Below are 24726 nucleotides of genomic sequence, written 5' to 3' on the forward strand. Positions count from 1 at the left end.
ATTTTACCACTCTCCCACTTAAAATTTACAGCTTCTCTTATTCCAGATGCATTTATTCGCATGTGCAGACAAGCCCCAGACTGCGAGGAATGGCTCCAGTTTGCTATGGAAGTGGTCCTTCCCAGGAATTCTTTCTGGGTGTTAATATCACTGAAATCCAGAGGCCAAATTCTTGGCTCCACGGTTCCCCTTTCTGCAGCAGCCTGGCGTTGCAAAACGGCCGTAAAGCTGATCCAAGAAGCCAGCTGAACCTTTTCTCTGGCGCAGAGAGAAACATCGTCAAGACCAGGCTATTTCCACTGGAAAAATGAGTCTCATTTTGTTCAAGAAATGAATGTGCTGTAATGAAATTTTACAACCCCCATAATAAGCCCATTATTGAGATTGTGTCAAAACATGAAAAAGCCTTAAACTTTCAGTAGTTTCATGCTAACCCAGAAGAATTGTAGCCAGCTCTGATTCTGTTTTGTGATGACCAGTTGGTGTCAGATACAGGTTTGTTTAAACATATTTTACAACCATAAATTTGGCTTTTTAACTGGAATTTGAACTTAGACTTCATTGCTAATCCACGGTCAGTGACTGAACTGGTATTTCACAAGATCGCCTGTGGACTTTCACAACCTGAAAGTGTCTATTTTAAACCTGCAATCTGGTATCACCATCCCATTACCAAGTATCCATCTCATACCTGAATACAGCTGCTAAATAATAATAATTCTGCCTATTTTCCTTTTGCTCCTCTTTAGAGCAGGAGGTTCTTTAGTGCTTTATTAAAGCAGTCAACATTATTTACTGTCATTCCTTTTCATAGCTGGGATGCTGTGGCACAGAATAGCAAAGCAGCATGGGTAACCCAGCAGGTCAAAGCTGAAGACCTGCGTTTTAGTTCACTGAGGTTGCAATTAGGTCACATTAGGCATGTAAACATTTTTAGTACATTTGATGCTACCTGAGAAGTGGTATGTGTCAGGTTTTCTATCTCATCCTCCTATCATCCAGGAGATAGTTATTCACACTGATGTTTGTCCACTGAGATAAACACCACTGTTAGTGGCAAAATTTTTTTTTCTTCTCCTCAGTTCTCTTGGTCAGCCCATGCTCCTGTTCCTGCCTGTTAGGACAGCCTCTCTGGTTATTTTTGTGTATGTCCGCTCAGTCTCCCTCTCTCCTGGGCCTCTTTCTCTCACAAACATTTGTTGCACTGAGATGGCCAAGTGAAAATCCATTTACTCTCTCTGTCAATAGGAAAGGTGGACTGCCATTGCTGTGACCTTTGGCTTGATCTCCAGGCCCAGGACAGAGAGGACACAAGCCTGACTGAGAACCACCCAGGTGATGCATCCTGAACCTGTCCAGAGGTGCAATCTGAGGCACCCCACCAAGTCATTGGGAAGACGAGCCTATGAATAGCTTCATGTTTAGTTGGACTTTCTCTGCATTTCTTTAGTTTTGTGATGACTGGAGTCACTGCATTGCTCACATGTACCTTCTCTACCCAGGTTGGACAGTATTTGACAAAAGCAAGCCCTGTAACTTAACGCTCCTAACTGGTGGTTAAAATGCATGATCTTCCTCTCTGTCATCCGTCTCCCACCTAACTTCTGCCAGAGAGCTTTCTTGGGAAAATTGTGTTCACAGCTAGGTTTAGAGAAGAGACAGCTGGTGCAGGGCAAGAATATATTAGCTTATAACCACATCTTTTCCGATGAAGCTTCATCTAAAATAGCTTCAATTTTCAGGCAGTTACTGAGCGATTTGAGGGGGTGATGGAATAACATGCTAGAAGGAATTAAACTGCTAACACACTGAGGGGCTGGGCACTGAGTGGAAATATTCTAAATGTGAAGAGACAAGCTCCAAATGCAGGCTTAGGTTACAGAAATAGAGTGTTTGCTGCTAGGGATGCATTTCCAGTCCTAGTCCCTGGTCAATACGTGCCACTACACCGAATATGTATGTGAACTGCAGTATAACTAATTCAGTTGCTGGCAAAACACATGGTACACAAGACATGATCCAAAGTCCCTTGAAGTCAAGGGTCCTTTCCATTGACTTCAAAGGACTCTGGATCTGTGCTGCAGGGATGGCGAGCCAAGCTCACCGCTGGAACAAATGATGACAACTCCTTGGAAGCCAATGTAACTCTGTTCGCTTGTGCCAACAGTGAATGTGGCCCATAAACTTTGTTCTGCAGTGATCAGAGGCTGCATAATTCACTCGGTGGTTCAGAAGGTAATTAAATTTTCATGGCCATCGCAATATCGGCCATGTTAGGTATCCAGCTACATTTTGACTCTATGAAATAGTTCTTTTCTGCAATAATTTATCTAAACGCTCCCTCTTTGTTGTAGTTGAAGCAGCCACGGTTTGCTCACTCTCCTTATCTAAAATGCTGCTTAATCTTTGAAGCCTTCATTTTCATACAGTGGCAATGTAATAAAATTGATTGTATGATTATGAGTCTGGTTTTCATTTACTAGAGTGTTGATAGAAGAGAAATGAAATCACATGGGTTGTAAAAGAGCAGAGCGGAAATAACTCTGGTCATTACTAGCTCTAGTAAATGTAGCAGTAATTCTGAGCTGGCTCAATACTGGTCATTTTCAGTTCAGGCGTTTGAATTCAGAGGAGACCTTCAAAGCGTTACATTTTGTCTTCTCTTTACTAGAAGGTCTCGGTGATAAATCCCTTGCTCAGTGATTCATTCAAGAAAGTCATGTAGACCGTAATAGCAACAGTTATGATCACAAGACCACACAGAAAAAATAATAAATTGGAGAGCATTATGGAGGAGGGCTGGGTATTTCTTCCCCTTTCAGTTGTTTTATTTAAGTCCATAGGCTGACTGCTTGTTTTATTGGATTTGTTCATATTAGTAACCTGACAAATGACCATCACCTGTGGATTGTGGCAAATGAAATGCTCCACAGATTTCCATCCCTTTTTGGCCAGCTGAATGAATAGCCTTAACCCAAAGAACAGTTGCCAAAAGGGGTAGGGCTTTTTATGAATGCATAAAACATATATGACAAAAAATATACATTACATGTTGGCAAGGGGAGGCAGTGAATGTAATCAGGGCCCCAAGAGCACTTACAAGCCTTATGTTAATATCAGTCTGGGCAGGAGGTATTTTGTGGTAGTGCAGAAAAATGGCACTTAGGGGGAAGCAAAGGAATATTGCACCATTTCATTCATGTTTGTTCACTTGTCCTGATAAGCACCACCAGTGACCAACAAGGAGGAAAAACCCTATTAAAAATGCTTATTGTACCTGCCTCCTTCTTCAGTTTGGACATTTCTTCCCTTCAGGGAGACAGCAGCCCCATAAATAATTAATCTGGCATTTGGTACATCTGAGGGATCTGTGGTGGAGGAAGGAACAAGTTAGCGATGGGTGGAAATCTCTGGTAACACTAATAAAAGGGTAGTCCAATTACTTTTCGTAAGCATGATCATCAGTAAGCTGGTAACAATTTAACAGCTGTAAAAGGAATTATGCAAGAGTGATTAGGTTTAATTAATACAGGATCGTTTATCAGAAAGAAATGATTCAGCCTGTCGATTTCTCATTCATGTCTTCATGAAGGGGAAGGTGCATGCTCCATTGTGGCTTTGCATCATTTCCTCTACTTTCCGTTGTTGGCGCAGGAGCCAGGCCTTGATTGTGTCCTGGGTATTGTACTGCCTGGAACCAAGCTTGCTGGAATGTCAGAGTGATAAACACTTATCTTTCAAAAATGAAAATGCTTTCAGGCTGTTAAGAGTCTTCACAATTGCATTTGCAGTAATATCAGTCTCTCCTGGAAAGGTTTTAGGTCTGGGAGGTTCATCATTCAAGATGAAGTCTATCTCACATTTCACCTATGTGGTGAACCATGCTGTCATCATTTCCAGTGTCACCCATGAGGTAGGCACCTACATGGACAACCTACTATGAGGTAGGTTTTGTGTGACAGTCACTTCTTCGGGAGCACAAAGCACAGGAACAAATGGGTGGGGATGGTTCGGACATTGTACTGTCAAATGTATTTTAAAGCATGCTATTGAAGATGGACGCTTAGTCTCCTTGAATAAAGGTTGGGATAGGAGTAGTGACATAATCCTGCCTGCAGTCTTCTGCTGGCTGACGTCACATGGGTGACATAAGCCCTACAAACACATTTTGGCCTGCGTGACCTGGTGGCTAGATGCATGTGTGGTTTCTTGCTACTGGTTCCTCCATTTCATGACCCAGTCATGGCATTAAACAGAGAGCTCGAGCTTTCACCTCTTCAACCACCATCAGTTCTCCACCTGTCTTATTGTTTTGCTCCAAGGGCAAGCATTACATCGCACTGGCTTCTACAACAGCAGTAATCAGTTTTTGGGCTGAATGCAGCTTTCACAAGCCTTTCTAACAGCAGTTTGATGAAGTCTCGTCTGCTCATCAGAGTGAAGTCCCATCTGCTTAAGAAAAGCGCCCCGAGCACACAGCGCCATTGGGAAATATTTTTCGTGCCTGTGACGAGTCGGTTGGAATTTCTAATCTGCAGCTTCCCCACAGCTGCAGGCACCCCTCCAAAATGGGTCTGTCTTGCGGTATTTATAACATGTCTGTCACCAGGGTAGCCAAGCACCACATGGAAACGCGGCACCCAGGTTTGCAGCTGATGCAGCTTGTCATCGTTTTGTCTCTCTCCCAGGTTCCCCACCCTGGCATACTTCCCACGGCGTTCACACCAGAAGAGCTTGTTACAAATGTTCGCTCCTCTGAAAGCTCCCTCATGGGAACAGTGGGCAAGCCTGGCACCTGCTGCCCTGCAGTGCAGCATCCCCTCTACAGAGAAAAGGCTTTTAGACAGAGCTTTAATTTTTCTTTTCAAGAGTTTGGGCTAACATGTAACAGACTTTGGCTACTACAGCAAACAGCCATGTTTAGCTGAATAGCATTTATTCTAAGTCTTCAGGATCTTTCTGCATTAACTTTCTTCCAGTGTCTAAATCTACTGAGCTTGCTGGTTGAATACACTGCAAGGATCACAAGCCGATGCAGAGCATTGCACTGGGTCCTACAAAGCCATGAACTATTTTCCCCTCTAATCTCCTTTCTGACTGATTCTGAAGGTACTTCAACCTGAACTATCTGATAGCCTGATCAGCCATTTCCTTTTCATTTTGCCTGCAGTTTTCATCCCTTCCTTGTGTTCTGCCCAATATTTACTCCTAGGAGAGTAATCTTATCTAAAAGATAAAGTTTCTGCTCTTCAAAGTAAATATGCAGCTTGGACTGCTAGTCAATTATCTGTAAAGTAGCTGATAAAGGAAAATCACTCCCAAGCAGCTCTGGTCTGATCCAGATTCGAAGCCAAGGTAAAGACCTGAGACTCCAGAAAGCAGCCAAGGAATCTGAACATTTGTGTTGTCTAACCGGAATATATGTCTGAAATAGTTGTTAGGCAAACTCACCCAGTGCTTCCCAAGCCAACTCCACCACTGGGTTTCGTACACACTTGCATATCTGCAGTTTGACAGTTTTGCAAAACATGTTTGGGAAAAAACACTCTAAGTGGCATTTAGGTTACAAACAGCTGAGAATTCATGGGGTAATAGGCATTCCTGGGTACTGAGGCAGACCTGTGCCCACCAAACCAGTCACAGCCCATCTAGCAGGGCTCAAGAAGGGGCATTTCCTGAGCTTCAGTGGCTGGGTAAGCCTTTTGCGTAAGCCCTCTGAACAGGACAGAGTTTTTACCCACTTTGAATAGTTTGCTCCACTTTGGCAGATCTTCACAGGGCAAATTCTCCTACAGGCAGACAACCCAAAGGATGGGAATCTCAGACAGAAATTGCTAACACTCCTTCCTTTTTTCCTCCCTAAGGTTTCAAACCTGGAGAAAACAGGTCTGCAGTGGGCTAATGGCAGCCCCCCTAGTGCTCACTGCTGGCTCTGCCTCTTGCACATTTGCTGAACCCTGTAGTTACAGAAGGTTACAGACACAGAGCCAGATTCTGCCATTGATTTCCCATGTTTTCCCTAGAGAGCAGCCTCATTGGGTTCCAAGGTATTACCCACAAAGCAAACAACTGCTTCGACTCCTCTGGCCTTCAATAGCCATGTTACGTGCTTGCTTTGCCCACACACTGCTCCACAGAGACTATCACAAACCATGGAAAATTCCAAAATTCGCCTTTGGAATTCCTGTGTGTTTTGAACAGGGGAAGGGGCTGGGGCTGCATCCAGATTAAGTTTAGATTTGGTTTGTGGCTCTAAACTGACCCAGGACTAGAGTTCATATTCATAATTGAGGAGTGGAAAACTCATGGGTTCATCTGATGAGGATTCTTACCAAAACAGCTGCTTGGATTATCGTTGGATTTGGGGCACAAAAGAAGCAGAGCAGGAAACAGAGTACCCCTCAGCATCCACAGGTTTCCATGATATGACCAGAAGACTTTGCAGTCAAGACTTAAAACCAGAACCTTATGGTTTTCTAATTCTTATGCTGAACAGTATCCACTGAAGCAGGTTTGCTCATGGGTCAAAGCCCTGGATATTAAAAAGATATTGTACTTCTAGCCTCCATGTAATACGTAGACTGTGCCTAGGACTGGGCTTTGTACTAATCTAGCTTGGGGGGGAGCATGCTTGCTGCACTGGCCAGGAGATTGAGCTGAGGGACTTGTGCCAGCTGGCAGATTTGTACCGTAAATATGCATTGCTTCTTACCCTTTGAACTTGATTCTGCGGTAGCAGGGCTTAATACAGGATGCTTATCATCAGAGTTTTTTATTCGCTTCTGGGAGACCTCCTTCCCCAACATCTTACAACACCAGGTACAACAACACTCTCAAAAAGAAGATGGTGTCTTCAAAACTACTGAGAGTGGTATCTCTCTTAGGTTATAGAAGGAACAACACAACCTGTCCACAGATCAGCAGAGTCAGATGAAATATGAGTGAGTCACGTCCTCCTAGCTGATGTGCTCCAGCATCTCTAGAAATGAAACTGTTTGCTCTTTTATCAGTGCAGCACACAGCACCAGTTTTCCATTCATTCCATTGCTGATCCAAAAAGGAAAGAAGCCAAACCTTTCACTTTTCCACTGTTGTTAAAGCACAAGCATTTTATTTGGAGACTCTGAGAACATACTTGTTTAAAACTTAAATGAGATTCCTGTGCTGCCAAAGATACCCATTCAGAAACCAGGAATCAGGCCACTAGAGATCTTAAGACTGGCATAAACATCATGAGACCTTTTCTTTCTTTCTTTCTTTCTTTCTTTCTTTCTTTCTTTCTTTCTTTCTTTCTTTCTTTCTTTCTTTCTTTCTTTCTTTCTTTCTTTCTTTCTTTCTTTCTTTCTTTCTTTCTTTTTTTCTTTCTTCTTTCTTTCTTTCTTTCTTTCTTTCTTTCTTTCTTTCTTTCTTTCTTTCTTTCTTCTTTCTTTCTTTCTTTCTTTCTTTCTTTCTTTCTTTCTTTCTTTCTTTCTTTCTTTCTTTCTTTCTTTCTTTCTTTCTTTCTTTCTTTCTTTCTTTCTTTCTTTCTCTCTTTCTTTCTCTCTTTCTCTCTTTCTCTCTTTCTCTCTTTCTCTCTTTCTTTTCTCTCTTTCTCTCTTTCTCTCTTTCTTTCTCTCTTTCTTTCTCTCTTTCTTTCTCTCTTTCTTTCTCTCTTTCTTTCTCTCTTTCTTTCTCTCTTTCTTTCTTTCTTTCTCTCTTTCTTTCTTTCTTTCTTTCTTTCTTTCTTTCTTTCTTTCTTTCTTCTTTCTTTCTTTCTTTCTTTCTTTCTTTCTTTCTTTCTTTCTTTCTTTCTTTCTTTCTTTCTTTCTTTCTTTCTTTCTTTCTTTCTTTCTTTCTTTCTTTCTTTCTTTCTTTCTTTCTTCTTTCTTTCTTTCTTTCTCTCTTTCTTTCTTTCTCTCTTTCTTTCTCTTTCTTTCTCTTTTTCTTTCTCTCTTTCCCCCTTTCTTTCTCTCTTCCTCTTTTTCAGTCTCTCCTTCTCCTCCTGTCCTATTTTCCCTCTTGCTCGCCACCTCTCCAGGATTAACATTTTAAAGCTTTTCTCTGGATCATAGAAGTAGAGAAACTTGTTTTTCAGTGGAAGCTGCACTCAGCTGTAGCCACCTGACTCTAGGACATGAAGTTTTCAGAAAAACTCAAATATTGGAGACTTCTAGTGCCATTACAAGAACCTGCCATGTTGACCTACCATAGGAGCACCACTTAACCAGGAGAGCTAGCAAAGTTTCCACTGGTATAGAAGCTCAGCTGCATACCATTTATTTGACTTCTTTTTGGTTTCTATCTGGTGACAGGAATTTCACGGCTTCTTCTATTACTATTTGTTGTCTATATTAAAGAAACTCCTACAGGCCCTCGCCAAACTCAGGACACTCATACATACTATGAGAAACAACCATCAACCTCAGAAGCTGCAGTCTTAAAGGACAAGATTAACAAAGGGAGGAAGAAATGAGAGATTATCTCTCCCTTCCCCCTCCGCAGACAGACACTGTGCAGGATGATGAGATGGAGTGGTTTTCCCACGCTATCTCAGGAAGTCCGTGGCAGAGCTCAAAACTGAACCCAGACACTGATTTCCAGACAAATGTTTTATTTGCCTTCCTTTCAACCAAAAGCCAGAGAAAAGAGCAGTAACACTTAGACAGCAACCTGAGGTGACCCACCACAAGATGAGCTGTCATCGGGCTCTGCTCTGCCTCACCCCAGACACTGCCTGTGCATGCAGGCAGCCGACATGGTGGGGGTCCCTGCTGGGGCAAGAGGGAGTCCCTTGCTTGGGTGTCTCCTGGTGCCGAAGGGCATGTTTCTGCAGCACAGACCCTGGCAGGTGAGCTGTGACCTGAGGGTGACTTCAGGACTTGCCCTGACACACAGCTTTGGGAGGCACCACTGGGTGCCAATGCACAGTGTGAACTGCAGTGCTCGGTCACCCCCATCCTCCTAAGGGCTCCCTGCACTGTCCGAGGCGATGGCCAGCTGCTGGCTCTCAGACAGCTTGTTTTGGTCCAAGAAGAAAGAAAAACACAAACAGCCTCGCTTACCGTAGCATGACGGGAACAAAGGAACAAAGTACACTATTCTTGAAAGTCAACACATTACGGAGAAATATCTCAGAGCTGGCAGGAATATTACTTTCAGTAAAAAAAAAATGGTTTGCTGGTAAATTTCCTGTATTTTAGGGAATCTCTCTGACCTTATCAGAACACAAGCTGTGGGTGCTGAATTACCTTCCACACACCTGGAAAACTATCTAACATAAACAAATTTTATGACTCCCAACTATATGGTTTTAGGTAATAAACTTAATGACTTTATGAAGGTTATTAAGAGAAACCGTATAAACTGTATCAGGGTCCAGAAATAGGTATTGTATGTTTTAATTTAAGAGAGTCTGTGGAAAACATAAACAGGAAAGTAACCTACCAGTTTTCTGGATAAAGTGATATTAGGTTATACCAAAAGATAGTAAGCAGTGCTGTTGGGTTCAGAGGTCTTGTCTGCAGTGCACTGAAAATTATATATCGGTTGAGCTTGGGATCAAAATGAGATTACAGAACTAAAACCCCTTTCTGGTGGGAGGTAAGAGGATCGGTAAGCACAAGCAAGCAACAGGTTTGCTTTTACAAAGGAAGAGGATGGGATGGGTCTCTGCAGGAGCAGGGAAGGATCAAGCCTTAAGAAGGGGCTAGAATCAGGTTTTCTGTTTTTATCTTTTCTATGAAGTGGATTTGATTTAAGTAAAAGTCCTTGGCTCTGCAGATTGTACCTGCTATTGAAGAGTGCTGTCACTGCCCTGGTGGGACTGAAGTCAGAGCAGTTGACATAAACAAGTCCAGCTGGTTGGAGTGATGTGGGAAATGCAGAAAGTGCCTTGAACTGCAGCTGGCTGTGCCTGGGGAACTGGGGGACCTGGGGGATGCTTCCCCCAGCACAGGGAGGGCTGGGAGTCAGCGTGTGGGAGAGGAGTTCAGAGAGCATGTGGATCATTATGGGTCACAGAGGTTGTTCATTTGCTAGGTCTGGCAGCGTTGGGGTTGTACTGAAAAATATTCCTCTTTCGGCTGCATCTCATGGGCCAAAGCATGCTCCTTATTGTCCTGTGCCCCCGACATGGACCTGCCCCTGCCATGGCAGCTCCGGGGGCTGTGCTGCTCCTTGTCAACACCGTGGTTATGACTGGGCCTCTGCAGCCACACAGCTTTGCCCACTTCCCCTCTCCTCACCACCACCTCAGGCACAAGCTGCTGCCATCACCACTCACACGGCTCTGTGTCTTGAAAGAAGAGAGGTTTGCTGTTTACTTTGGAAGGCCTTTACACCCTCTTTTGTTATTGCAGATCACATACAAAGGACAATCTTTGTCAGTTTTTCTCTGATCCCTACTCAGATATTTTTCCAATGCTGATACTAATCTTGCTGGCTGCAAATGTAGGTACCCTTTCCTTCCTGCTCTGCTCTCTCCTTTCCCATGGTTGCCCAAGTAAAACAGATTATTTACAGCAGGCTTTGTCTTTGCAGCATTGTTCAATTTAGTAAGAGGGCTCCTGTTTAAAAGCCAAATCAAGCTGCTCAATGGACATGCTTCCTGGACTTTGCTGGAGCTACAATAATGTAATCTGGTTTTACTGTGTAAATGGGCAGATACTTTAAAAGCCTATTTTGATTCTCCTAGAAAGTCTCTGTAGGGGTGGGCATAAGCCAGCTGATGGAGAGCAACTCATCTTGCATGCACACATGAAAAAAAGGTCTCTGAATCAGGGCACCCTGAGCCTTGTCTGAAATGCACACAGCTCACGGGTAAGCTGCCCTCAGACCGTGCCCGTCAGTGGTTCAGCCCCATACAGGGGCGCTTTTGTGGCCTTTTTTATTTTTTTGTGCTGAAGGTAGCACGGCTCAGATGGGCAGGCCTGGCAGGAATTGCCTCAACGACCTGGTGCATATCACACAGCATCCCAGACTGAGCTCTGTGGGCAGCACTTCCATGCTGTTTCATGGGTTTCAAAGACTGGGATGGTGCAGGAAAAAAATGAAAAACAAGTGAATCCCCAGCAATTTGATGATGTGTCCTAGACCTGCAGTATTACAGAAGCTTTGTCATTCCAGCTGCCGATTTAACAGGAGAGTAATTGCTCCCCATGCATGCACCCTTTACCTTTCTGTCCTCGCAGAGCACTGACATTTCCTAGGGGAGCATCAGGCCAAGAAGAGATGCCAGATTGCTGTCTGTCTTCTCTTTAACATTTACATTTTATTTAACAGATCTCTGAGGTGTTCCAATTATGGATAAGCATTGTTGTTCTTCAGACCAGATGGGCAGGTATAACCAGGGAAAAACACAGTTTCTGACCCAATGCCAAAGTGGAAGGTGAAGGCGGTGCTCGTTGGCCAAGGGCAGCAGCTGAAAGAGTTTGCAGCTGTACTGCAGCTGCTTGGGGCTCATCTGCAGAACTGTAGTAGATTCATTTAGCCTGCAGCTCAGGTAGATCCCCAGTGCTCCATGTGTGTTAAGTAATGCATGATAGTACCAATAAACAACACTTCTGTTCAAGTCCCATTGTTTAGGAACTGTCTTTCTTCTCTGACATGGCCATTTGCACTCCCTTGGCTTCCTCACTTATGTAGACCATAGCAAAACCATAAAGACATCAGCCCATGGAAACACTAACTGCAAATGAAAGCTGTGGCAGCTCTGCTTTGCAATACCAGCTGCCACAGACATGCCACAAGCCTGAGCCCAGCATTTCTGAAAAACTGCCTCAAGTTTTGAGGTGAAGAATGACTTCACTGCTGCCAATAACTTCTCCCAATAAATTTAATATTCTTCTGTTCAGGAGAAAATGTTGCTCTGGAAGCTGGTCCTGGACCATGAAATCATCCGCCCACAGAAACTGTGGGCTATCTCAGCCCTTGTTACCCTCTAATACGCACACACAGAGGAATGAGGATATTAAAATAAAGTGCATCCTAAAAACCCTGAAAGCACTAAATCAAAACACAACATTGCACAAGTAATTTTTCCTCTGGGAAGGAAAAACCAAACCACATGCACCATATACTAATCATGTGATTTAATGTACTCCTGGAATCATATACAGCTCCTGGGAAGATAAAAGCAGAATAATTAAAAAAAAAAAACAACAACCCCAAAACTATGGATAGTAGAACAGCCTGAATAGCATTGTTCACTGGATTCACAGAACCATTTCCATTAAGCTGAAGTACAGAATGGGTGAGATGCACAAGAGAGGCATTTCTGCTCTTTTAGTCTCCAGAGTGGAATCAAACCTTTGGTCAACAGGAAAAGCTAAATAAGAGGGACGCGGAGGGCATGGAAGAGAAGCAAGTCTCACACATACACACACACAAAACACACACGCATGCACACAGAAAAACACGTGGACTTTGAAGCAGGGGTTAGAATAAAAAAATCCCACAGGGCTTGTGACCCACCCCGAGGCTCACTGTAGCGTGGGCACCGGCAGGACAGAGGGCTCGGGGATGACAGCTTCCTGCTCCGCCAAGGCAACAGGATGAGAGTCCCAGCATGGCCCCGTGCATGCCCTGTGCTCAGATAATGTCACTGCTGCAGTCGCTGAGCCCTCCCATTTCCTTCGGCGAATAAACACCTCTGCTTCCTCTTGATTCTCCCAACAGATATTTGGCGACTGAGCTTCTCAATTTCCTCATGAGAGATGAAGAAAAGTCTAGGTTGTTCCCGGTTGCGCAAATGCCCCTGATTATAACCTTGGCATACATCGAGAAATTATTTCCTCTTTCATCAGTGAAACCTTTGCACAGGCCTCCCCTGACTCCTGAGCTGGCAAGAAAGACACTGTTGGATTTACCTTGGCTCAAAAGAAGGCACAGCATGCTACGGACCATTGCAGCCTCATCAGTGACCGAATGCAAGCAGCAGGAGGACATTTCTTGTTATTGACCATGAGTATTCTTGGTATTCTTGGTCACATTCTTGATGGCTCAGCGGCTTTTCATTGTGGCCCACCTTAACTCACCTCTGCTACCTTCTCCAAAACGGGTGGACAGCAGAGACATTGCCAAGGCCTTTGCTATACCAAACCTAGAGCACTATGCCAGTAAAGCTGCTTGCACAATGAAGGACAAGTGTGATAATTTCTTTCCCCAAAGTTAGACAATGTGTTATTGGCAATACGTTAGCAGAAATCACTATAACTCAGCAGCATCTCTCTTCCTTTCTGCTTAAGAGATCTTGCAGTCCTTGCTGCAAGGAAATAGGTCAGCACCTCATTTCCCTCTCTTTCCGGGCAGTGACGAGCATGTCAGCTCTCTAGCCATTGCTCTGTTTTCAGCGTGCTTACCTTTGGTATAGGATTCAGCCTTCAGGGATGTGACCCTATTATGACAACAGCGTTACTGGGCTAGGTACCTGCAGTTTTCTTTTTGGCCCCTCACCATGTCACAGAGTGAGAGAAGGACTCCGCTTTATGAATAGCAAGGACAGGATGCTGTGGAGTTTTTAGCCTTTTGTGTACTGAATCCATGTTCTGTACAATGGCATGTTTCAGAGTTAACAGTCCCTCAGGAGGAAAACACACCAGAGGAAGCATTTCCTGCTGTAGACAGTTGACAGCTGGTGTTGAAAAAGGGCCTCTCAACTGATGGAGAGTAGGCTATTTTGGGGAGGTTTTGGTAACATTATTTTATTCTTCTTGTCAACAGCATCGATGGTTACCATAACACAAGCACAGAGACAGATCAAAGGGAGAAGATGATGGTAGTTAAGGGCCACAGGTCAATATGTGCATCCCACCATTCAAACACAGGTATCCCTACTCAACTGTTTTCATCCTCAGAGAGGGTCAGCTGTCCCTCACCTGACAATCATGTTTTCTGAGCAAGGATGGAGATGATGTGCACAGAGATGCCACAAATCCTCATGTACATAATACAATGCATACACTGTGTCCCCGGACAGCTGTGATAGCAGGATGCAGTGACAGTGCAGAAGAAAGAGTACAGGGTGAAGTCAAGCTATTTCAGTGGTTCAGTGAGGTCTTAACAGAGCAGGGATTTCACGTGCCATATTTTATGCAATAAGACAAGGACAAGTGGAATATAAGGGTCAAGATTAGCTTGATTCTTGTGAAGTTCTGAAAAAACAGGACCATTTCAGCAGGTAGTGGAGTCTGAGAGGAAGAAACAAAGTAGGGGAGTCAAAGAAACTCATCTGCTGAGCTCTGAGGCCAGCAGAATTACAGCAGCCAGGGGTGTAGTAGCCAGTCAGCTGGGAAATCTGAGAGATGTAAAAAGAAATATTAATTTCTGCTAACTGGCAGCAAAATGTTTTATTGCACTGAGCAAACCAAAAGGGACTACATCTAGTGCAACTACATATTTATAGCCAGTCACTACCTCCACAAAACCCATGGCACAGCTTTGCCTGGCAGCAACATCACCTGTTTCTGGGAGAAGAAATTTGAAATAAAACAAAGGTGATATGAAAAAAAAAAATCAGTTTGGACAATCATACAGTTTTCATGAATGGAACTGGATGAAACAATTTTTTACCAAAGGTTTTAAATCAGAAAAATATCTGTTTTAATTGACCAAATATTTTGGTGAATTGCCATCAAATTCACTGAACTACTTAAACCAGAAGGGCTGAGAAGACAACAGTTAATCATCAAAATATTTAACTTCAAGATTCTCAAACAGAAATATTTGGTTTTCTACTTTGAAACTGAGTGTAGCTTCCCAAAATACATTTCTGTATAAATATATCTTTAAGATTAAGGTGAGTGGGCAAGTATTTATCTCTGAAGTCATTTATTTGCATTTTGGGGCAGCTTTACTGGACATGCAAAAGAAAGTTGCAGAGCTCCTGCTCAAACTGCCTGGCATGTCACGCACCACATATTACAGGACAGCTGCACAGTCTTCTTTTGTCTGTCCACCCCCTGGCATCGTGACTGTCATCACTTCTCATAACTTCAGCTGAGACAATGAACTTGACAACACAGATGAGCTTGTCCTTTGTATTGCTGTTTGGTCCATGACTACTCCAGCATGTTAGACTGCCGTTGCCCACATATATCATCTCCCCGTAGCGCTACTGCTGAGGCAAGGCTGGTTGCCTTTTCTCCTTTTCTTCGTAACACTTCCTTTACTATAAGAGCTATGCAGCCTTGGGGGGAAAAAATTAGCAAGCTGAATGTTTACTTAATTGATGGTCAAGAGTTGGCTCCCGTGGAAATGCTGGCTGAAGGCAATGCTGTAAAGCATAGTCCCTTCTATGAGAGTGCCAGAAAACCAAGGGGCAGGTGGCAGTTCTTGAACAATAGTCAATTACACTTTTTAGGAAAATATTTGCTCATGTGTCCAGACAATAATGTCTTGTGGAAATGTGTTTGCACAATGTCCTTGACAAAGGCTTGTCTATTAACCTGGACACAATCGGGTACAGGTCTGGGACAGTGTTTAACGCATGAGCTTCTCCGTTCGAGCAACAACAAAACATCATGCATCCAACTCTGAACAAAACAATCACCCCAAATTACCTTCATATGGGAAAAAAAAAGGACTCTTGAAGACGATTTACTTTTAACCTGTAAAAGCATCCACCATGAACTTGTGCGCTTGGATCTGTGACTCAGTTACTACAATTTCAGTGTGCTTCTGGCATAGTCTTGGCCAGATCACTCAAGAATGGAGTTCCAAAAGCCCCTGCAGAGTGCCTACCTTGTGCTGTGCCATGCTGCTACAGGCAAACTTTGTCTGTGCTCAGTGCTGCTGGGGGCCCAGTTGTCTCAACACAACGCTCCTTCCAAGCTCACGTACTGAGACCCTGGTGAGTAGCTGGCTTTTCTTGGCACCATGCTAATCATGCCCACACGGCTTCCCGCTGCCCATGCCTGGGCAGGGGACGAGTCTGCCTGAGAGCTACTGAGGATTATCTTTGACGATCATCTTTGACCTGGACATGGGTGGAAACTCTGAAGCAGGAGTCCCCATCACAGCTCAGCAGCATTTTCCCATGGGGAGCCAGTGCCACTGATGTCAGCCCTCTCCTGGGGACAGTGGGGAGAGCAGAGCCTCATTTTCAGGGCACAAAGGGAGCTTTGTATGGTGTATGACAGTGTACTGCTGTATTGCTAGCACTCATAGTACTAAGCAAATAATAGTTTACCCCAATAGTGCCAAAACTTGGAGTGGAGCCTGCTGAGGAGGTGTTGTGGACTAGAGTTAGACAAAGCTCAGCTTAATTATCTATACTTCTCTCTGGTTTTGGGGTCACACAAAATGAATGGTCTGTAATGGGAGTTCCAGCCAGAAGCACTTGGGAATGGTTAGTTTAGTCCTTTGGGCTGTAAATAATAATTCACAAGCTGCTCCTCTTCCCTCCCATGAAGTCCTTAATGTGTACCAGTATTTTCTGAATGTTTTGGCTGAAAACATTCCAGCCTCCGCTTTGCACACCACATGTTCACCTCATCTTAATGGTGATTCAGTATCCACGAGGTGTGTGAGTCACCTCAGGGATGTGGGATTGTTTCTGGTTCCCTGACTGATGGGTGGACAGTTATACAGGGGAGAACATAATATTTGCTATAGACCATAAAGAAATAAAGGAACTAAAGAGCAACAAATACAGTAGCAGTTGAAAGTTTGGCAGAAATACCCATTTGTGCTGAAACTGATGAAAGTGACAGAATTCTTGTAGTTCTGCCTGAATATTAATGAAAAATTAAGAACCTGTTCCCCTGGTGTCATGTTCATTACAGGAGTAGTTGGATGCATATGGCTTCTGCTAATGAAGGAGGTCAGGCAAGATAAGCAACTGGTCCCTGCTGACCTCAAAACTGAATCTAGGAGTCACAGCAAACTAACCTTGCCTTGTTTGTTCATAAAAAATATTCCGGAGCCAATTGTTTATGTTTTGTCCCTCTTGATGAAAGATTAAAAAAAAAAATAATCTAAAATTCCTGCTGCAGCATTCCTTACAGTGAAATCATGCTCGTAACAATTTTATTGTGATCATTATCTTACACCTCTTTCCCTCCCCAAGCTTATTTTTTTCCTGCATCATTTCAATGCCTATTTTTCTATAGGTTTTAAAAGCTCAAGCTTTTAGAACATCTTTTGCATGCTAGAAGAAGATTTACTCTTCGAGGAAGTTAAGCTCAGGTTTACATTGTGTGGACCACAGAAAGAGACATTTAAGGAGCAGCAGTTATGATGGATTGTGCCAAAAGCCTTACTCAGTTATTATAATGCTTCCTATTTCCTTTCTTTTCAGTTCTTAATGAGCTGTAAAGCGATGCCTCAACTGGAGGCACCTTTTGCTCTCTCGCGATGTCCTTGTTTTGACCACTAATGCATATAACTGAAGAAGGATCTAATAAGTAGGCAAGTATCAAACACCACAAGAGGTTAAAATTGCACTTAAGAGTATTTCTTGGGGTAGTGGGAGAGTGATCAAAACTGCTGAAGTTTCTCAAGACAGTTCAGCACAGGTCAATAGGATTTCATGTGCCTAATCCATGGCATCACAAAGGAAATCCTCCCAGAAGTCATTGTTCTGACCCCCAGTATGCTGCTGGCATGTGCCTCGATGAGAAAAAAATAATCTGTTCAGAAAAGGAAAAAAATCATGCCTTGAACAGCCATACTCAACGGCTTCTGAAGAAGTAACTAAAATATATGCTCTCTTAATTACCACTCTCCAGAAGACATATTTAAGAGCATGATTACAGAAATATGGGCATACACAAAGGCAAAAAATATTCATTCCCCTGGGCCAAAAGCTACTTTCAGTTACACCCAAGAAACCACATTAAAGCCTCCTGTCTGCGAGGTGCCAAGCCATCCTCAAAGCACCAAATCCCATTCGCTGCCGTTGACATCAGCGAGCGCGGCAGGCGCCCATGGCTCCCTGTGGCAGCTCAGCGCTTGCCAGATGAAGCGCTGATGCCCTGGTACGGCAATGCACATGCACATGTGCTGACTTCTGCACTCACAGCTGGCTCCGCCAGTGTCAGCGAGAGCTGGACTCATGCTTCTGGGCTGCGGGGAAACAGTGCTTGCAGCAGAGCTAGACTCAATCCAGTGCCTATTTTGGCACTAGAGGCTAGCTTCTGTCCTCTTCGGGATGATTAATTTTGGTAATTAGCTTTACTTTTTCTGTAATTTCTGGGCAATGATGCTGCTAATGAACGCAAGCAAAGGAGAAGCAGGGCTAGAGTAAGAGCAGGCTGGCACAGCTGCAAACAGCTGAGTATCTCTGTGTGTCCTGACCCAAAACCACACGGCTGCTTCAGACCCTGGCGCCTCTTGAGCAGAGGCTGACAAACATGCACGGTTCTGCCAAACCCCAGGATGGGCCTGAAATGTGCTCCCAGCAGGGTCTCCGGCAAAGAGAGGATTGCTCTAACCCACCGCTCCATCTAGTGTCAGGACATTTTAAAACACTCAGTTCCCCCATGCCCGTGTGTGTTGTCCCAAGGCATCCTAAAGACATACTCTTCACACAGTGCATTTCTAAAACCAGGTTCTGCTTTGTAAAGTCTTTTTTGTTTTTGCTGTTTGTTGTGGGTTTTTTTTTTTTTTTTTTTTTTTTTGTCCCAGGGTCTCCTGAGTTTACAAAAGGCAGCAAACTGAAGCCCTCCAAAAGGGCTATGGGTGAATCCAGCCCAGAGCAGTCCTCTCCTCTGAGACCGCGTTGCCATTTTACTGTTGCATTAGCAGTTGTGCCGTAATGGTACATGGCAGTTTGTAGACTACTGAGCAGACCCGCTTCCTACCCAAAGACATGAGTAGCAAAAGCGCATTGCTAAGCACAAAAAAAAAGGAGTGGGCAATGAAATAAGTGGGACATACAGATCATACTTCACACTGTTAAAACAGGGTAATGCTCAGGGACAGTAACGTTCTCAACAGATTCCTCCAAGCTTGCATACTCAGAAGAACATCTGCATTGCAGGGACCTCACCTTCTCCAGGTCTATCATGTGGGAAGTACTTGGGTGAGTTCAGTGGTAAGTACAGTCTTCAGGCTGCCTTTCAGCCTTGTGTTTTCAATCATGCTTTAGTGGCAGTAATATGCAGAGGGGAAAAGCATCTTTCTGGCTGCTAGCAGTAGGAATGACTGCATACTAACCTCTGGTCCAAAAAATTGGAAGCACACGTGAATAAAATTACTATCTTTCAGGACGCACCAGCATTTGCAGAATAAAAGATCTTAGTGCAAGAAGTGTCACTGATGAACTTGCTAATGAACAATATTTGCTTGGGCAGTTGTGGGGCCCAGTAGTCCTTGAAGGCTGCTGAGCTGCCCTGGAAGGTGAGCCACTTTGACAAGATGCTGCCTTCATTTTTACGTGTACTGAGACAGCACTTTCAGCCTTCAAATTCTGCTGTCTTTAGAAACCCTTCATCTGCACACTCAAACTTCATTTCATTTATAGAGCTATGATCCTATCATTTTCTTTAATGAAAAGAAAAATCCAAGCTATTCAGGTGATAGCTCTATTAGAGACATTAATGAATACAAAAAGTCCATTATCGGGGAATGGAGATTGTTTTTCAGGCTAAAAACTATTGCTTCGCTGACAGTAAAAAGCTTTGTACAATATGTCATAAGAAGTGCAAACAAAAATAATCTAACCAAAAGTTATTTTCATTAGTTTTATTCTTTTAATCATGAAAATATTTAGATAATTATCATTATGTAGAAACATCTGCATTCAAATAAAAAACTTAAAATGTGGCCTCAATTACCAGACAGACTCTATTCATAGGTTTATGGGCTGTGTTGCTCAAATGAAAAAATAATTACCTTCTCAGTAAAAATCCTGATGATATCAATTTCACTACAGCAGATAATGTCAGCATACAAGAAGATGAATTCTAATATTGTATGTTTGTTTTTCTCATTGCCTTAGAAATAAACAACAAGATGTATGTGAGGGGGTACTTTCATCCTACCAAAAGACATCCCTTCCTGCTATGTACTCTCAGCAGGTGGCAAATTGTTTTCACTCTGTTTTTGTTGCCTATAACCTAGGGCCCCAATAGGGTCTGCCCTGGGGAGGCGGTGGCTGCAAGTTCCAGAGAAGCCATCCCTCCATTATGGGGGGTGAGATGTGGGGAACACAGTAGAGGGCCCTGGGGTAAAAACATTTTCACAGATGTAAAAACATTCAGGGTGCCGAGTGGATCACTTTTGGTGAATCCTAGTGCCATCTTTTGGGAGAAATGGGAATATGCCTTGACCGGCGAATATGCCCTGACAAGTTTAATGAGAACAGCTCCAGTTATTCTGCTGCCAGCCCCTGGCTCCCAGGGGAGCGGGACATCACTGGGGCTGATGTGTGTGCCGGGCAGGGCTGGAGGTGCAGGGTCTCCTGGGTCCTTTGGTATTAGAGCAGCTTGAGGGGACAAACCAGGGCTGAATTTCATGAGCAGGACCACATCCCAGGCCAAATACGACAGTGTGGCATTCAATAATAGCTTCTGGGACTCCAGCCAGCACTGCAGCAGGGAGCGAGCACTGGTCTGGGGCCACTTGTCCCTGGGGTGAGTGCACTGTCACCCACACCACAGGGACCTGCTGAGGGGATACATTACCTTCCTAGCCCACGCTGCCTTCATATCTCCCTCTCACACCTCCATCGCTCTTTCAGCTGCCCTGGGGGGAACAGGTTCAGCACTGCAGCCTACTCTATGCTGGGGTGAGGGGCATAGCCCAGACCTTCAAACAGAAACTTCAGGGAACATCTGAAATACAGAGGGCATCCAAAAATGTCCTGTGCCTTCATCTCTCCCCAGCCACCCAGCTGTAGCCCAGGAGGAAAGGGATGAGGGGAGAGGGTGAAGCAACTGAATATGACATGTGACACGAAACATCCCCCTCAAAAAGCCAGTTATAAACTACTTGGTGAAACCCTGAAGATCACTCTATGCTACAGATCACTGGTGTGGAAATGACGAGATCATGTGGAGGCTTTACCAGGGAGCATTAGGACTACGGAAACTACACACGTGTGTGCACGTGCACACACGCACGCTTTTGCTGGCACCTGAGGGAAGCCCTGACCCTTCCATGGGTGCAGGAAGAGGGGGGACAGGGGCAGGTGGGGGGCACACAGAGCTGCTCAGCAGATCGCTGTCTGCAAAAGCCCCAGCTCCACAGGTTCATGCCCCAAGATGAGCCCCACCATAGGAGGAGCGCAGTGGCCATGCAGGATGAGAAAGCAGGAATTTTTAGCTTGTTGTCCTTCTGCCCCAGCACCCCTTGTCATAGGTTATGCTGGCAGCCTACAAAGTTTTTGTCCACAGCCCAGAGATGCTGAGGACCAGGGCTGTCAGCATGGCTGCGGCCGTGGGTTTGGTCCCAGCCTGGCAGCCTGCCTTGTCCACTGCTCTGCAGGGGCACAATCAGAGGAGCCCTGCCTCAGTGGTCCACCCTGGGCACACTGCTGCCAGTAATATGTGGGTTTCAAATTCACTTAGCAGTTCCTGTATTTTTAAAAACATATTTTGTGTTTTTCTTGCTGGAGAGAAAAATGCCCGGTGCCTTGCACACCCACAGCTCTGTGAGCAACTTTGCCTGCAAGGACTGATCAGTCGGGGGGTCCAGCTGCCACTGGACCCATGGTTTCTGGATCTCAGAGCCTGAGCTAAGTGACAGGAGGAGTTGCAGGAGCTGACTCAGTTACTGTGTAACATGAGGGAGGGTCAGAGTGGAGTCATGAAGTACTTGCAGGCTAAGCCCAGCATGCACTCCTATACTTACTTTAACAGTCAAGCAAACTGTACCACTCATAGGAAATGTTCAGGTCACCTCTTGCTGTAGGAAGTGCAGGGGACTAAGCCTGAGAGTTTCCAAGAAGCCTAATTATAAGGCTAATTGCATAAACCATGCAAGACCCAACAGGTGTATGGGATCACTGCTCCTTCCCTGGAGGCCTGTCAATTCTCCATATGGTTCACTGTGAACCACAACCCTGCCCAGATCTCTTGGAGGTCAGGCAATGCCACAAGCACCCAGACCTTCCTTAGTGTCTCCTATTACATTATTGTTCAGGAAACTCATTAGCACCTTCACAGGCTGTGAGAGTGCTTCCCCCTACAGATGCTTTGTAGCCTTGAAATAGGTGACTTCCCAGACACTTAGAATCATAAAATCATAGAAAGTCCTGAGTTGGAAGGGACCCACAAGGATCATCAAGTCCAGCTCCTGTCCCTGCACAGGACAACCCCAAATTTACACCATATCTCTGAGGGCGTTGTCCAAGTGCTTCTTGGATATCACTGGACTTGGCACCATGGCTACCTCCCTGGGGAGCCTGTTCCAGTGCTCCACCACCCTCTGGGGGAAGAACCTTTTCCTAATACCCAACCTAAACCTCCCCTGGCACATCTCCCTGCCATTCACTTGGGTCCTGTCACTGGTCTCCAGAGAGAAGAGATCAGCACCTGCCCCTCCTCCTCCCCTTGTGAGGAAGCTGTAGACCGTAATGAGGTCTCCCCTCAGTCTCCTCTTCTCTAGGCTGAACAAACGAAGTGACTTTAGCTGCTCCTTGTATGGCTGGCTGCTACTACCCTGAAGGCCATAAGAGGCCCCAGCAGCCCTACAGAACGGGTTAGAAAATGGATGGGCATTTTTTTGTTGAGGTCCAAGAGCTGTAAGACCTGTATCTGTGTGGGAGTGCTTGCTTGGGGCAAGAAGGTCACATTTGCACATCAACATGCAGGTGTCAGACCAAGACTGTAGAGTTCATAGCTGAGGGTATTCAAACAGAATCCCAAATCTACATTGTTGTCCGGCTCTTCTTCTTTTCGGAACCATCCCAAGACCCGTCATGGGGACATAAAGCTATCAATCACAGCTTTGAAAAGTTCTTTGGTGAACTATTTTTTTTAACAGTACGGTAGCATTTTACCCTCTGATGGTTGCCTTTGCTGGAGGATGGGTCACCCCAGCTTCAAGTGCACTCAGCTTCAAGTCCTTTTGAATGAATGTGACTTTGTTAAACGACAAAGCACCAGGGAAGGATTTCTGGAATGTCTGAGGGATTGAGGGATACAAATTCCATCACAAGCCCATCAGATTTGAGAGCCTAAGCTAGTTTGGGTCTTTTGGAAACCTTATAGTCAGTCAACTAACTACATTTTGCCAGGTATTCTGCTCTACCTCTTCCATTTTCTTTACTTTTACATTGTTTTGTGCCAAAACTGAAGAAAAAAAGGGCATGTTAGACCCCAGTGACTCTCTATAGTGTAATTATAATTACAGTAAAGCCCACCAGACATTTTTGAGAAATAGATGACTGAGTCACAAACCAAATGTCTCAGCTTTTAGCCAAAGTAGGGGAATGAAAATGCAACAGTAACTAGAGCACCTACCTTATCTCAGCTCAAGAGGTATTCCAGTTTGTAGGGGAATAGACAGGGATCAGCGACCGGAAGATCACGGGACGTGACGGAAAGATAGACTCCTCCCCATAGGAGTGGCAGGAACAGGAACCGCAAGAGCTATATAAGCGTGTGAAGCAGTTAAATAAACGGACATTTTGTATCCATCATATTGATGTCTGTGCATCACTGTCCCCAGGGTGGGTAGAGCCCTGTGTCCCGGAGATATGCGGCCCAAGATAAGTTCTCCCGTAGAAGCGTACAGCAACACCAGTTGTTACAGTGGAACGTCAAAAATGTTAAAGTAGTGACTGATTTCCCACCTCTTAGACTGCTATGCTAAAACCTTCCACTGTGATCTGCATCGAGTAGGAAACGGAGAGCATATTGGATTTGGCACATAGTGGGAGACACTAACTGTATCCATGAAACTCTACTGTTTTTTGGTATGCAATTAAAATAACAAGAGTGAGCAAAGCCGCTTAGAGAGTGCTAAGCCAGCATTTTATACAGCTTATGACAAAACAACAGAGATGTATTGTCTGATGCTTTTATACAGTCTGGAATGATTTATTATATACTATACATTTATCATTGCAATACATTTAATTGTTGAGGTAAGTGGTTAAAGAAATGACAAATGCTGGTTAGCTCATTTTGCATAACACTCATCAGTGACTGGAACTGGATATTACATTCCCAGTGCAGATTACCAGCATTGGCAAGGCTATTTTACAGCTGTTCAGTGTGCAGTCTATGTTGTAATGAAGTCGTGACATGAAATGTTTGTGGAAATTATAATGAAATGTTAGCTGAAAATATACTAAAGTGTTAAGTGTAGAAAGAGAAATGAAGCATAACATTTACAAACTCCACCATCTCCTCAGCTCAGGTGGCTTCATCTCTTACGTTAGCCCAGATGTAGTAACCTGCCTCCTACCAAATCGCACATCACAGTTCCTTTCCAGCATCTCCTTTGGACTCAGTACTTTGAATTAAACCTGACCTTATCTTATCTTTAAGCCTTTTTTGGTTCTCTTGAACCTCTAAATTCACTAGGGTCTATGGTCTCCTTTTCTTCCACTTTTACCATGTTTCTGTTAACTTCTTGATATCCAGTTGCTGTTTCATTCCCCACATCCTTCAGATCAATCTTTCACTTTCTATGCTGATACAGGAAAACAACCTGTTTGAGTTTCGCCAGTTATCGAAGCCTCCCTGGCATCCCTTGACCATGTAATTCCTCTTTCCCTAATGGGAAGGAGCAGTAGAGCTAAGTCAACCTCCTTGATTGCTGCCTTCACATTGTCAGCCTACACTTGATCCTCTGGTT

At 44.3% G+C, this 24726-nt stretch overlaps 1 long non-coding RNA gene across 1 annotated transcript; it reads right to left on the reverse strand.

Annotated features, from left to right (window-relative positions):
• Nucleotides 1-89: 89 nt before the first annotated feature.
• Nucleotides 90-23520, reverse strand: LOC135316067 (uncharacterized). Its single transcript, XR_010375522.1, has 3 exons — nucleotides 23385-23520; nucleotides 3278-3368; nucleotides 90-258 (listed from the first exon to the last, which is right to left on the reverse strand). It is a non-coding gene; the product is annotated as an uncharacterized LOC135316067 (long non-coding RNA).
• Between the last annotated feature and the right edge of the window lie 1206 nt (nucleotides 23521-24726).

Source organism: Phalacrocorax carbo, chromosome 1 (assembly GCF_963921805.1).
Source record: "Phalacrocorax carbo chromosome 1, bPhaCar2.1, whole genome shotgun sequence".
In the NCBI taxonomy this organism is placed as follows: Eukaryota; Metazoa; Chordata; class Aves; order Suliformes; family Phalacrocoracidae; genus Phalacrocorax; species Phalacrocorax carbo.